The sequence below is a fragment of the Sebastes umbrosus genome, chromosome 18 (genome assembly GCF_015220745.1).
Source record: "Sebastes umbrosus isolate fSebUmb1 chromosome 18, fSebUmb1.pri, whole genome shotgun sequence".
NCBI lineage: Eukaryota > Metazoa > Chordata > Actinopteri > Perciformes > Sebastidae > Sebastes > Sebastes umbrosus.
Window position 1 is genome coordinate 27,100,235 of NC_051286.1, and position 16,165 is coordinate 27,116,399.

Here is a 16,165-nt window from a genome sequence, read left to right on the forward strand (position 1 = left end):
GAACCCTTAAAGGGGAAAACATTTTCCAAGGACCCCCCTCTAAATCATAACACTGATTATGCTTACTACCGGCGGCTGTGGCTCAGAGGGTAGAGCAGGTTGTCCACCAATCGGAAGGTCGGTGGTTCGATCCCTGGCTGCTCCGGGTCACATGTCGATGTGTCCTTGAGCAAGACACTTAACCCCAAATTGCTCCCGGAGGCATAGCCATCGGTGTGTGAATGAGTATTTAGATTAAATCCTGATGGGCAAAGTTGGCACCTTAGTAGCCTCTGCCATCAGTGTATGAATGTGTGTGTGAATGGGTGAATACTGATACTGTAAAGCGCTTTGAGTGGTCGGAAGACTAGAAAAGCGCTATATAAGTCCAAGTCCATTTACCATTTACCATTTGTTCTCTTAGATGCCATTGGAACTATGTGTATTCTAAAACCTTTCAATGTAAATACTTCAGACCTGTTTCATAGTGATAAAAAGAAACACATTTCAATTTGAATCATGTTAATACCATTTATTGACAGCATTTACACTTAATTAAAAGTAATTGATTGTAAAAAACTTTCAGAAAAAGAACATTAGCAAGACTGGCATCGTCCTAATAAATCCAAATATTTAAACTTACCACACTGAAGCTGACTTTCAATAATTAAAAAAGAATGAACTTCTTGCTATGTGTCACAATCACATCAGAGCTTCGATTGAAGATAATTAAAGATTATCTTTGGAAATAATAATATTCTCCCTTAAAATGTATACTTGGGTTCATTTTACAGATCATGTGAACGTCATGAAGACCTTAACAACAGCGACAAAAGAGCAACCTGAGACCAAAACAAATGTACTGGCTAGTGTCTGATGAAACTCTAATATCTCTAATATTTTTTTACAAATTGAAAAAAAAAATCATATTTTGAGATTGATAACTCAAAATTTTTGGAAAATATAGGATTCCACTGGCTCAATGCTCATGACATCTCCAAAAAAATGTACAAATCACCCATACCAATGACACAGTGTGTTTGTTTTATTGGTGCAAATGGTCCACATTAGTAGATATGCCCTTTTAACTGATACAGCGCCAATATTATAATTTACAGCAAATTTTTTCGCGGATCCCCTGGCAGAATGCCACGGACCCCACTTTGAGAATCACTGGCCTAATGACTTTGATGATCCCCTGACCATTTTTCTTTAGCACCACCATGAGGTAGATATTTGTGGTTTTGAGTCAAAGGACTCAACAACTATTTGATGGATTGCCATGAAATATGGCAATCATCATGTCCCCCTCAGGAAAACTAATATCTTTGGTGATCCTTTAACATTTCATCTAGCCCCATTATCGGATCAACATTTTAAATTGTTCTATAATTTAGCTTATGACCAATTACTTGCAAAACTAATCACATTTCCATCAGCATCAGAGATTTTTCACTGAAAACAATAGCCTTCTGCGGCCGAAAAACGATGCCATGAGAGCAGTGAGAGTCAACCAAAACAGTAAAGTTGTGGGCCGGACAGCTAAACAATGAGCTGAAACTCGTGTCCCGGACGAGCCCCCATTTGTCACAGTCCAGCTCTAGAACTATGACAAAAACGGGAGACACACGGGTATACTGAATAAATAAAGTGATTTATTAACCAAAAACTATGTAAAAAGTCAAAAGAATGTATGGGAGGAATCTGTAGAGTCAGTAGTGTAGGGAGTGGATGTGTGAAAATGTACTGCATGGATGTTGTGCTGTAAAATCAAAGACAAAGAACCAAAAACCATGTAACAAAGTTAAGATGTACAAGGAGGTCTGCCAGCCACAGACTGCTGCATGCTCTGGCTTTTATGCAGGGAGCACACCGGGCCCAGGTGTGTCGCATGCTGCTGATTAGCCTCATCAGGTCTGCAGCCCTGATGAGAGAAAGCAAACACAGTACAAGATCCAAACACAGAGGGGCCGTCACACTCGCTGTAAAGCTTCGTGAAGCAGAAAGGAGCCGCAACATAATTCTCTGTGGGTTTATCACTACGAGCAACCCCTTTTGTCACGTTTTCATTATTAAAATATTGATTATATTTCTTTCTTCCCTATTTGATTCATCTCCATTGTTATTCTTCTGGTTTACATCCAGCGGCAACCTCGGGGTCTGAGAATGAAGCCAATGCAAAAGTGCTTAAAACTTGCATTCTTTCTAACAGCCAGCAGGGGGCGACTCCTCTGGTTGCTGAAAGAAGTCTGATTGTATAGAAGTCTATGAGAAAAATGAGTCTACTTCTCACTTAATTTATTACCTCAGTAAACATTGTAAACATGAGTTTATGGTCTCAATCTCTAGTTTCTAGTCTTCTTCAATACAGCATGATGTTCATTTAGTACATTATGGTCCCATTTAGAGTTAAATAGATCATAAAGCAGGGGATGCTTTAGGGCGTGGCTACATTGAGATTGACAGGTCGCTACCACGGCGTTGTCTGGTCTGGGAGTTGTCCGTGTTTTGCGTCTTATAACTTTAACCCTTTCACAGTGTGTTTTCAATTCATGAAAGTTAATTGTAACATTTTGGTCGCCTAAAAATGTCTTATTCAGCATTCGGTTGCATTTAGCTCCACCCTCTCGTGTCACTTCTGGTTGCAAAAAAACAAGATGGCGACAGGGCAAAATGTTGACTGCCAAAAGCCAAGATGGCAACGGACAAAAACCGAGATGGCGACAGGCCAAGATGGCAACAGGGCAAGATGGCGACGGCCAAAAACCAAGATGGCGACAGCCAAAATGCCGAACTTTAGTCCACGAACCAGTGGGTGACGTCATGGTGACTACGTCCACTTCTTACATACAGTCTATGGTTAACATCATCACCTTAACTGAACTCAACATGTTTTACAGACCATAGCTCTTGACCTTGGGACAGGTCTTGTTTTCCATCCCCAGATCTCCTGCATGAGTCATACTAACCTCCTGTCTGCAGACCCAGACTGACTCCATCCGTCCATTGACTGCCCTTCTCTACATTGTTCATTCTTTCATTCACAAGAAGAATAAAGTCTCCTATTCAGGTGCGGTGCCATCGCCACAAACAAAAAAAACGTCTTGTTGCCTTATCGACCTTTGATCATCTCCATGGCACTGCTTTTCTCACTTGTAACCGATATTCTGGGGGTAAACATCCAATTCGATGCGCTATTGTTCCCCTGACCTTGACCGACGGCGGTTGGCGTCGAGGTTGTGGGTTTTATGGACACCTCAGACATAGGAATTTCTGGATCACTCTCATGGTGGATGATGCACACTTTTAGAGCCCCATTAGTTGGCTCAATGAAGACGAAACTGGTGGCGTAGGCGATGCTTGCTACGTCAGCGCAGGTCACGGGTTGGTGTGTCTGCCCGGGGGGTTCGTGCGTAACAGAATGGGGGAATCCACCCCTCTCTCTAGCCCTCCTCTATGGTGATATACAGGGGAAGGGAGGGGAGGCGGGGGAAGTGGAGGGTTGAGCCAGGAGGGAAGGGGTGTGCCATTATAAGAAGCCTCAGAGGAGGCATGCGATCAGTTGTTGAAACCCTTAGCCTGAGGATACGAGCTGAGCCACCAAACTCTCCACAGAAGGAGGACGAAGAGAGAGTATCTTTACGTCACAGATACAGGTAAGGACTTTTTTTTTCCATATGAGTGTGAGCCTACCTGTGTGTACAGATTGTGAATAAGACAAGACACTTGTTTAGAGATGAGGAAACAGTTAATTAGGGAAAGGACTTGTTGTCTATTGTATGCACACACCACTGGCTAATAGATCCTGGGGGAATATTGTTGTTTAAGGGCAACCACTGTTAGGATTCTCCCCTCAGCCCCCCTTTCATTCCCTTTCTTATTCTGCTTTGTGTTTCTGGCTTTGTAATTTGGGGATTTTTGACCTCGGAGGTGATGCTGTAAATAACGCTCCTCACCTGCAGTAATCGTTTTTTTTTAGTTTTTTTTTCCCATTACTCTGATTGTCTCCCCTGCGGCTCTAAAGGTAACACAGTCACCGTCAGCAGTACCCACATCGCACCTGATTATTACTTAATTAACCAGAGAGAAAGTCCCAGATCGTGCTGAGGAAACAGTTAGTCACTCAGTTCGTATTGGGTTAAGGTGTACCTGACTTTAATGTAACACAAGTAGAGTATATATGAAGATATAATATACAAATAAATGTTTGTATAAATTAACTTTAAAAAAGCAAATATAAAATTGCATTTTAGAAACATTCCTTCTAATTTTCACAATTTTTTTTTAAGATAATTGATCAAAATAGAACTGCTAGAAGTCAGTGAACACCACTCCAAAAGCAGCTTGTGACAGATCATGGTGGTATTATTATATGTCAGATTAAATACATCACACAAAAGCTTCAAAGAAACAAAAGCTATTCTATTCAAGCTAAAGCAGCACCAGTGTCAAGCCTAAACAAGTAGGAGAAAAAAAAGAAGTGAATCAGTCGAACGCTGTTATTATGCTAAGCGCCCGATAATGATGATTTTAATGATAATGGTAATGAATGTGCATAATCTTTTGCCATTATCAGTGAAGACGGTGCTGGCGCAGACGGGAGAGAAAAGAGGGTGGTTAATGTGCCATTCACAGATAAATGACTTCACACAGGGGGGAATGTTTCATGAAGAATGGAATGTGTTTACAGGACAGAGTCACATACAGTATTTTATCGGACTAATCGGAATAGTGTGTTTGAGTAAGTTAAGTGGTTAAAGTAAACCGATTTATGTTGAGTTTTTTATTTATTTCTTATTTTGTGTAAAAATGTGCTTATTTATAGGCTTTTTAAAATTAAAAATATCCCAAAATAGATCATCCAAGGATCCATAAAAATTAATCAGATTTTAGTAAATCCCAAAATCTGAAATTGGTTTAATCTAATCCGACCTCAAGAATGTCACGATTTCTTTTGCAATTTATTTATTCTGTCTCGGTTGCTTTGCCAGTACATCATCTCTCTTTAATCAGCTGATAAAAGCTTTTAGGATTTAGATTGAACTGATTCCAGTTTACAGGATTGTTTCTGTCAATATTCATTAAGACTGCTTGCAGTGTTTTACATACACAAATCCTCTTCGTGATCATGGAATGGTTTACCGAGGAATAAGAGAAGCCAAGTTACCTGATATTTCTGTATCTGTTGCAATCCCATGCAAGAGTATTTTTTGTGGTTTGGTCACTTTTTTTTCCCAGCCTCACTGTCCTCACCTTGATAAAAGTGGCGAGCTTGTCTGGCTGTGCTAGATTGCTTTCCCTTGGCTCCATGTCCAATGGATTAGTGCAGGAGTCAACGCAGCTTAACAGCAACCAGATCAATGATGACACCATGTCAGCTGCCTTAACACTCTGCAGAATTCCAGCTCTACAGTCTGGTGGGCTGGTGGGATGTAAAACACTGCAGGATGGGAGATCATTAAAAAGTGCAATGTCCCTGTTGGCTTAAAATTAGGGGCTATCAGTCAATTAAAATATTTAATCATGATTAATCGCATGATTGTCCATAGTTAATTGCAATTAATTGCAAATTAATCACACATTTTTTTACCTGTTCAAAATGTACCTTAAAGGGAGATTTGTCAAGTATTTAATACTCTTATCAACATGGGAGTGAGCAAATATGCTGCTTTATGCAAATGTATGTATATAGTTATTATTGGAAATCAATTAACAACACAATGACAAATGTTGGCATTTAGCATGAAAAATATGCTCCAATCATAACATGGTAAACTGCAGCCCAACAGGCAACAACAGCTGTCAGTGTGTCAGTGTGCTGGCTTGACTATGACTTGCCCCAAACTGCATGTGATTATCATAAAGTGGGCATGTCTGTAAAGCGGAGACTCGTGGGTACCCATAGAACCCATTTTCATTCACATATCTGGAGGTCAGAGGTCAAGGGACCCCTTTGAAAATGGCCACCCCAGTTTTTCTTCACCAAACTTTAGCGCAAGATTTGCTCGTTATATACAACCTCCTTGGCGACAAGCTAGTATGGCATGGTTGGTACCAATGGATTCCAAAAAAATTACAAGTTGCGTTAATGCGTTAAAGAAATTAGCGTTAAAACGAATTTGCGTTAACGGGTTATTATTGCATTATCTTCGACAGCCCTAGTTAAAACCTTTTGTTTTCCAACAGTCAAGAGCTGATTTAGCTTTGACATATGCTGCACAATTAATCGAAATTTTATCGTAATCGCATTGGACTTTGGCTTTGTAACTCTGCAGACCTTTTACATGCACAAAAAAAGATTTAACTCACTGAAGGAAAGGGGAAAAAGCACAAAAGTATAATAGGTCCTCTTTAAAAATTGTGGTGCTGCAGAGATGTTCCGGCTTACACATCATATTCTACAGACTTAAGAAAACATCTTTGTTTGGTACAGATCCCGGCGAAAATCACACCATAATAATTTTATTATGTTTTTCAATGAAAATGAGAATAATGATGTAAAAATTTTAGGGCTATCAAAGTTAATGTGATAATAATAATACAAAATATATAATGCCAAATAATGCCACTAATTTCTTTGATGCATTCATGCAAATTGCGATTTTTAGGTTGTAGCGGGCTCAATTTTAAAGCTAGAGTGAAGATACTGGTATCATATGAAACTAAAAAAAACTAAAAATCCATCGGTACCAACCATGTCATACTAGCTTGTCGTGAAGGAGGTTAAATAACGCTCCAAACTTACGCAAAATTTTGGCGAGGAAAAACTGGCATGACCGTTTTCAAAGGAGTACCTTGACCTCTGACCTCCAGATCAGTGAATATAAATGGGTTCTATTGGTACCCACGAGTCTCCCCTTTACAGACATGCCCACTTTATGATCATCACATGCAGTTTGGGGCAAGTCATAGTCAAGTCAGCACACTGACACACTGACAGCTGTTGTTGCCTGTTGGGCTGCAGTTTGCCATGTTATGATTGGAGCATATTGTTTTATGCTAAATGCAGTACCTGTGAGGGTTCCTGGACAATATCTGTCATTGTTTTGTGTTGTTAATTGATTTCCAAAAATAAATATATACAAACATTTGCATAAAGCAGCATATTTGTCCACTCCCATGTTGATAAGAGTATTAAATACTTGACAAATCTCCCTTTAGCATTTTAGACAGATAAAAAAATGTGTGATTAATTTGCGCTACGGTGATTCAATATAAACGACTGACAGCCCAAAAGTAATTCGATATTTTTTCCTACTTTGACACTCGTCATTTTTTGACATTTTCCATTCACTTTTTATAGCGCTTTCTAGATGGTTTCGCTTGATTTCAGCATCATGGAACATTTCCTACATATGTCAGTGTGTGTGTGTCACCTTTTCTGGTCAGAGCTAAACAACCCTCTAGAACTTTGGGGGAATGCCATGGGAGCAAAGAGTCACGTGAATGCATTTCTCTGCACTTCTCTGCACTTCTCTGCAATCTCAAACAGCGTCCACCCTTTTTAGCTTCGGCCTTTGCAACAGTTTATTAGCCAAATGGAAAGGCGATGTGTCTGCTCTCTCTCTCTCTCAGCGCGCTATCGTTCAAGGTGCACGGGGAGAATATTATTTTGAAGCTATTAAAGACAGCTTCATGGGGACCAAATGAAATGATTGTTGGTGTGAGTTCCATATCATCTGACGCTGGGAATGATCTACCCCTCGGGTGCCAAACATGTTCCCAATTACAATAAACCCTGCGAGTGCAATTGATGGAAACAATAGTAATGATATGCTCAATTGATCTGATGTGATAGTGCCTCGCAAAGGATCCGAATATGAATACAAAGAGTATCATATCGCCATTTAATATTTGCACAAACGCGTGCGCGTGAGAGTGTTATAGTCTTTGCGGGATATGAGGAGAAAATAAGATGCGGTTTATCGTATTTCCACTCAATTTGTGCGCTCCACAGTCTATATGAGATAAGATTTCCTAAAGAATAAAAGCAATGCGAGATAAAGGCACATCCAGGAGCAGGAAGTGTGATTCTTCCAGTAGATATGATCACAGTTACACAAAGAGATTGTTCTCTATCGCATGTAATTGCATGTTAACACTATCTTATTTGAATTTAGCTGCATACACATCATCATCATGACCTCTTCCCCCTCGATGATGCACATAATCCATCTGCTTCTATGTGACAATTTGAATGCTGCAACAGGGCAGGTTAACAGGTCCAATCAGGAGACCTGGTGCAGCTGTGGCGGACCCGTCTAAATTGGATTAAGCGCATTCTCTCAGATGAGTCATTTCAGGATCCGACCTGCAAGGAAGGGCACAACTGCAAGAGCACCGTCTCCAGCTCCTTGTCCCCTAAACTGTCCACTGAGTCACATCACTGTTTATCTGTGGCTGCGCAGGCTGGATTTACAGTGCCGTGTGCGAGAGATGATCCCGATGTGTAAATCCTCCTCAAACTGAAGGCTTTTCCAAAGAGTAACTTGTTATCTGTGTTTTGACAGGACGACGGTGGTCATGTTTGGCGTCGATTTCAGGGGTGTTGCGTGACTCTTGTGGGTTTCTTTGGGCTATTCAATGTGTGTGAGTTTTGAGCTCAAGGAAGAATCGAGGTAATGTCAAGGTTGTAAGGCCATAGGTTTGGTTTCAGAAGTGTGCTTTACTGTCTTGTCTTTGGCTGTTTATAAATCAATTATAGCATCTTTTAAGAGTGTAAATAAAAATATTTCCCGAAAAATAAGTAGCCAACCCCTTTTCAGCCCTGAGGAGTGTCTGGTTTCAGGTTTCATATTGCCCCGACGACCATAGTCTGAATAAGAAGTGGACATAGTGACCATGATGTCACCCATTGGTCTGTGGACTGTCATTTTGAAGCCTCTAATTCGGCATTTTAGCCATCGCCATCTTAGTTTTTGGCCGTCGCCATCTTGGTTCTTGGCTCTTGCTATCTTGGTTTTTTGGCTGTTGCTATCTTGGTTTTTGACCATCGGCATCTTGGTTTTTGGCCTTCGCCATCTTGGTTTTTGGTCGTCGCCATCTTAGGTTTTGGCCGTCGCCATCTTGGATTTTGGCCGTCGCCATCTTGGTTTTTGGCCGTCACCATCTTTTGGCCGTCGCCATCTTGGTTTTTGGCTGTCACCATCTTGGTTTTTGGCCGTCGCCATCTTGGTTTTTGGTCGTCGCCATCTTAGTTTTTGGCCGTCGCCATCTTGGTTTTTGGCTGTCACCATCTTTGTTTTTGGCCGTCACCATCTTTTGGCCGTCGCCATCTTGGTTTTTGGCTGTCACCATCTTGGTTTTTGGCCGTCGCCATCTTGTTTTTTGGCCGTTGCCATCTTGGTTTTTGGCCATCGCCATCTTGGTTTTTGGTCGTTGCCCTCTTGATCATCGCCATCTTTTACTAAATGAACATCATGCTGTATTGAAGAAGACTCACACCTCATGACAATCTTCACCGATAAGGTAGGGTAGTCTGTATTCAGCCTAAGAGGTGAAACCATCACAATGCACTAAGAGCATCCGTCCCTGCTGCTTGTTAAGCTCGTTGCTCTGAACGTATCGTAATAACTGAAGGTGACTGAGAGGAGTGTACCAACATTTTTATCAGCTCAGATCCTCCCACAGCTGGATTTTGGCATCTGGATAGAGAAAACTGTGCAAAGAGGTTTTAGTTTGAAACTATAAAAGTGAGGGGTATAGAAGTGATGTCCCTCTCTCTTCTCCAGTGGAAATTACCACCTTGATTATTTGCATTGCAGTGTGTTAACAGAAAGAACTGTTCTCCATACACTTTGGGAAGCAGAGTGACCAAAAAACAATCTGAAAATAATTCAATTAGGGTTGGCCTCTTAAATGAGTGTATTGAGCACAGTGTAATTGCAGGCAATCAGTGACCTATGAGATACACTATCTCATGTCAAGAGGCTGGCCTGGTGATGAGTCACCGCATGACGAGCACTAATATGTTGCAGCGAGCCTGCTTTAGAAGACACAGCTCATTTGTAGAAGTATTTTAAATTCGTATTTGTGTGTGCATGCAGCTGTGCTACCCATCCTTCCATTTCCTAAACCATTTAAAAGCCTAACACACATTAAAGGATCGGTTCACCCCAAATGACAAAGGAACTTACTTTCTCATTTACTTTTATTGGTATCTACCCACGCAGATAATCTTGGTTCTATTTGGTCAGACTCTGAGATGTCTAACTCCACCGCAATACAATGGGAGTGAATGTCATTTTGTAATTAAACAGCAATGTGCCTTACCAGAAACAATGTGCCTGTTAATCTGCAGTTTTTTAATAAAAGTTTTCACCCGACCAACTTTCTACCAAAGAAATAGTCCCTATGAAAATTGTGTTCCGAGCAACCCCGTCTCCTAGATATATTTATAAATGTGTTTGTAGGTTGATGAAATTTGCAACATATTTCGAGGTAATAAATCAAGAGAGAAGTAGGCTCATTTTCTCATAGACTTCTATACAATCAGACTTCTTTTTGCAACCAGAGGAGTCGCCCCCTGCTGGCCATTAGACAGAATGCAGGTTTAAGGCACTTCTGCATTGGCTTCACTTTTCAGACCCGAAGGTTGCCGCCTGTTTAACCCCAATTACAAAAAAAATATGTATTTTCTAATTTAGCCATGCAAATAGTTTGGGTTTTATTTGCTCAGGTTTTGAGATGTCCGTCTTTGCCACTTCTGCCTCCATCCCAGTACAGCAGAGGTGAATGGAACTTCATTTGTTGCACTCACAGCATTGAAAAATGACATTAGAACAAAGACCTCGGTGTCAACAGTTTTCAGTAACACTACTGTCCACCAAAAAAATATGATGATAGTGATCTGTGGATTATCCAGAGTAACTTTTAATCTTTTTTATGAGCTTCACAGACAAAATTCCATTTACCTCCATTGTATTATTGAGGAAGGGACTGTTAGTAAACTAACTCTTGAAAAAATAAAAGAATAGACTGTAGTGATTTCCTACTCTCAGGCGTCCAGAGATATGTGTCAGGACCCGACTGGAGAAACTATGAATTTTGAATCAGTATTATATGAGGCCTGTCTTTGTCTTCCTCCACTCTCCGTTCACACACCAAACCGCACTTTATTGGCCCATTATCTCAGATCAACGCATTTTCAACAAGCGATTACAAGCGAGTGTAAGGCGATAAAACACTCATGAATCTCCTCAGGTTATAAAGAATTAATCAAGTACCATTAATGGCCCATGAGATGTAATAGGTATGGAACAGGCATTTTAATCATTTCCCCTCTTTATAAAGTGACCACATCTTCATGCCATCCATCCTTGGTGGCTCCAGCTCGGCCTTAATGAAGGGGGGGTTCAGATCTACACGCCACTGGAACAGACTGGAAACCTGAGCTCATTGAAGATAAAAGATGTCAGCCATAATAATCCACAGAAACACTGGGAGATGAGCAGAGGAAGAAAGGGAGGGTTGAGACAAGGACGGAGCGACAAGGACAGGATGCAACAGTGGGAGCAGGAAGGAAACGGAGGGAGAGACCCCTAGGTTATCTATGCATTAGCAGACTCCTTTTGTGTTTCTCAGCTCCATGCAGACGCCTAATGGACGAGATAGAGTGAGTCAGAGCTCCGTCAGAGACGAGCACGGAGCTTTTCTTCTCCCCCCCGTCTCACATTCATGACACCTTGGCCCCCTCTCCACCCTTCATTAACGCCGCTAATGTTAATTTATCACACCGTTAGCTTTATAAATACACTTTGCAACTTTGTACACGGTGCTGCTCATCCATTCACTTGTTGGCTTTTGCTTGAAACACAAAAGTGTCTTTTTTTTTAGGGACCGTACAAAATGTATTGGGGTTGGGAGGGGGGATGAATCTAATGTTTCATTTTATTTAAAAAAGCATTTATAATTTCATTTGTACCCAGTCTTTGACTTGGAAAAAAAACTGCAATTCCCTCCCCCGAATATCTCAGGAATATTTATGGTAGGGCTGTTAAAGTTAATGCAATAATAACGCGTTAATGCAAATTGTTTTTGCGCCACTAATTCTTTAACGCATTAACACAACTTGAGGTTTTTAGGTTGTAGCAGGGCTAGTTTTAAAGCGAGATTGAAGATACTGTATCATATGAGATTAGAAACGCTCAAACTTATGCTATATTTGGCGAGGGAAAAACTGGCATGGCCAGTTTTTAAAGGGTGTCCCTGGACCTCTGACCCACGAGTCTCCCCTTTACAGACATGCCCACTTTATGATAATCACATGCAGTTTGGGGCAAGTCAGAGTCAAGTCAGCACATTGACACACTGGACAGCTGTTGTTGCCTGTTTGAGCTGCAGTTTGTTATGATTTGAGCATATTTTTTAATGCTAAATTCAGTAACTGTGAGGGTTTTCTGCACAATATCTGTCCTTGTTTTGTGTTGTTCATTGATTTCCATAATAAATATATACATACATTTGCAAAAGCAGCATATTTGCCCGATCCCATGTTGATAAGAGGATTAAATTGTTGACAAACCTCCCTTTAAGGTTCATTTTGAACAGATAAAAACGAGTGATTAATTTGTGATTAATCACGATTAAAGCTGAAGTAGGCGAGATTGGAGCAAATATGATTAAAAAGGTTATTTTTATAAAATGGTCACTATACCCTGACAGTACTACATGAAACAGGTAACCTGAAAAAAATAATGTTCCTCTGTGTCCTCCGGTGTCCTCCGGTGCTCTAACGGCATCTGCAAGATTCACAGACCGGAGGAAAGCAAGCAGTAAGAGCTGATCTGAGGTCTGCTGTCCAGCTGCCGTCTATGAGAGCCGGCTTGTTAATCACTCACGAACTCCGACCAAACGGTCAAACTAGGCAGCGCTGATCAAATATGAATCAATATTCTGTTACTTTAATGCGTACTTCTCTCTCAGATGTTTTCAGAATCATCTAGTAGTGCACGGTTTAGCTGTAAAATGAGAAAGTTTGTGACGCATGCCATTGTGAAATCTGGTGAAGAATCGCCAAGTACTGGTCACATGACCGGAGCATAGCCAATAGGAACGCTCTCTTCAATGAAATGACCTGTGATTGGTCAAAGTCTCGGGTCATGAGCCAGATTTCTAAAGCCTGAAAACAGAGCCGTGAGGAGAAGCAGAAGTCTAGTTTTCTCTCAGAACACTTGAATTACAATATGCTGAAAGGTTATTATGGAATTTTTGCCCAATGATGCCAAAAATATACTGACTACTGAAGCTTTAATCTTGTGGTGGGGGGGATCCAGCCACTCAACATTACTCCAGATTTTGTTATGTATTTCAGACTCGGACAAAAAAAATGCACCCAGAAAACAAAACCAAATGCATGAGACCCACGGTCCTTTTATGAATGCTCTCCTTGTTCCTGGGTGATTCAAAGGGACAAACATTTTATCTTGAAAACACGTAACATTTTCAGGGTCTTAGTTAACTCTAATGGAGGCATAATTTGTTTTGGAAAGAACTGGATAAAAGCATTCATTTGTGCAAGATGGAAACACTAAACTAAAAGTAGAGGGACATCAGGCCCTTCGTTACCGTCACATTTTCTTTTTGCTTTCATGCCAGCGTTCGTTTAGAAGGGCAAGGTTGTTTATATTTGTGAATGATGAAGATCTATTTTCAAATGCAGCTCTTACTATGAGTTACAGGCTCCTGGACGGATTATGCTGTCTTGGTTTCCCCTGGTGTTCAGGTTTCTCCCTTTCCCAGCGACCACTTTATCCGTGTACAGTACATCATATATCAGCCCCCGCACCCCGCGCCCAGTCAACTGCTAGCTCTGTCAGATAGATTATGCAAATGATATGAACTGATAAAGATAGCTGAAATAGTATGCAAATTTATAGGGCAGGGTGGCTAAATGGACCAGTGGCAATATCAAGACCAAGAACTGTATCATTACTGGAATAGAGCAGAGAGAGGAGTGTGTCGGTTCATGGCTCAAAGTGTCACAGATGGGAAGGGCACAGATTCAATTTGAAGTTATTGAGATATGGTAAAGTTGTGACTGTTTCTGGACCTGGCTGTCAGGAGCCCCCGGGCACAATAATCCATGCATGTCGAGGAACGTGTGATAAGACATGAGGGTAAAAATAAAAGGGTAAAATGACTTTTTTTGGATAAGTTAATGACGTCTAATAATGTTCACAGGATCAGTGTTGCTGTATATGTTCCCAATAAATGTAACTTTTCATAGTCAGATCACTGTATTCCCATTTAATGAAGTGTTTCTATTACAAATGACCATTTGACACCAAATAATTGGCAATCATCACAACACGATCCAGCGTTTCATAACCTTTGAAGGCCTGACCTTTAAAGTTCTCAAGATCCCAGAAAGTTTTCATTCTTTTAGTGACTTTGATTGTAGCATACTTTAGTATTCTGCTCTTAAGAGCATGGAGAAAGCTCCCAATGTGATGCAGGCCTATAAAAATGATGACATTTCAAATTTAAGTATTAGATTTTGTCTTAAGAATACTAACACTACGTTTCCAAACCCGTTCTCACTTTCAACTTGTCAAATACTGCTGTTTGGTAGGTGCTAGGGATGCACTGATACCACTTTTTTTCAGACCGAATACAAGTATAAGTACTTACATTTGGGTACTCGCCAATACCGAGTACCGATACCAGTACTTCTCTGTGCCTAAAGACCTTCGTTAACAGCCAGCTGGAGGATGTGAGCGACACACGGCAGACTGGGGAGTCCCACATACGAGGCGGTGCGCTGCGACCGGCTCTAGGTCGTCTTGGTAAGACTCGGGGCGAAGGTGGCTCGCGGCCGCAGATTTACAGCGCTCCCCGCCCGGACCTCGCCGCACCGTGGACAAAGGGCTGGCTGTGCCCTCTCTCCCCGCCGTGGAGGGCTCCCTGCTCCCGGTGCGACTGTCGACCGGGGCGGACCGTCCTCAGTGCGTCCCAACCACGTCGTGCCGCCAGATCGGGCCTCGGCCCACGTAAAAGGCGCCAGGGGTCTGCAGCGATGTTGGCAACCCACCTGACCCGTCTTGAAACACGGACCAAGGAGTCTAACGCACATGCGAGTCAGAGGGTGCAAGCCAAACCCTGTGGCGCAATGAAAGTGAGGGCCGACGCGTGCCGGCTGAGGTGGGATCCCGGCCCAGCGGGGTCAGGCGCACCACCGTAAAGTGGTATCGGTGCCGTTGTATCGGAGACGTTTTAAGAGTACGAGTGACGTAGTATTAATAACATGAGAGTCCATTCGGGGCGGGCAGGAGGGGAGGTGGATGGGTCAAACAAAACACAAGACTTTCAACCAGGAGACCGGTGTTCGTGTCCCCTGTGAAACTAAAAGTAACGTTGACTTATTTTGTCTCAATCCAATTGACAATGACAAACCATCCAATAGTTGTAGAGACATTTCATTCAAAACAATGAAATGAAATGAACCACATGGCGGCACTAGAGGAAAGTTAGAGGATCACCAACATCATTGGGATTCATCGTCTGGGTACCATAAACGTCTGTATATGAAATATTTCAGACTGGACCAAAGAGGAGGAATGACGGGAGGACCTACATTGCCATCCCTAGCGATTGACAAAAGGATAAGAAACCTTTACATAGACAACCAGGTGCTCTTCATTTGTAGTTTTTAAGAACTAGACTCTGCTTGATTTGCATATTTCCACCCTTGATATTATCAAAGTTCATGACAGGTCAAAATAATATCCTCTAGCCTTCACTGCTCTTCAGTGAGCAAAAACAGTCAATTAAAGGTGCACTTCAGTAATTTAGTATTGCACTTCAATAAAGTTGGGGGACACACAAATGTCAGATTAATAAGAGATTTGTCAAAATTGAAGCAGCTGAGGCTGAGATGTCCTGACTTTTAGTCCTTAGTATGGGTCAAGCTTTGAAAACACTTAATCCTATACTTCCAAGAATGCAACTGAATATCATCATTCATTAGATCCTCCTTGCCTCCTAAATGCCCCTCTTTCAAAATCTCCATTTTGTAACGTAGGCAATGTCTCAGGTGTCCATCCCAAGCTTCATAATATATAATCTATATTATAACCATACACTGTATAAAATATGGACATAGCTTATGTAGTCTCTGTGACATTATTTTATAAATAAAATAATACTAACGTTGGAGCACAGACTTCTTCAATCAATCATTTCTTTG

The 16,165-nt window shown here is 41.4% G+C and overlaps 1 protein-coding gene across 1 annotated transcript in view; it reads left to right on the forward strand.

The window, feature by feature from the left end:
• The first annotated feature begins 3,508 nt into the window (after window positions 1–3,508).
• The window catches only part of pnocb (prepronociceptin b), a 33,618-nt gene continuing 20,961 nt past the window's right edge, over window positions 3,509–16,165 (forward strand). The window contains exon 1 of the mRNA XM_037751510.1: window positions 3,509–3,635. The gene's annotated coding sequence lies outside the window, so the exon portion shown is untranslated. The remainder of the gene's footprint in view (window positions 3,636–16,165) is intronic.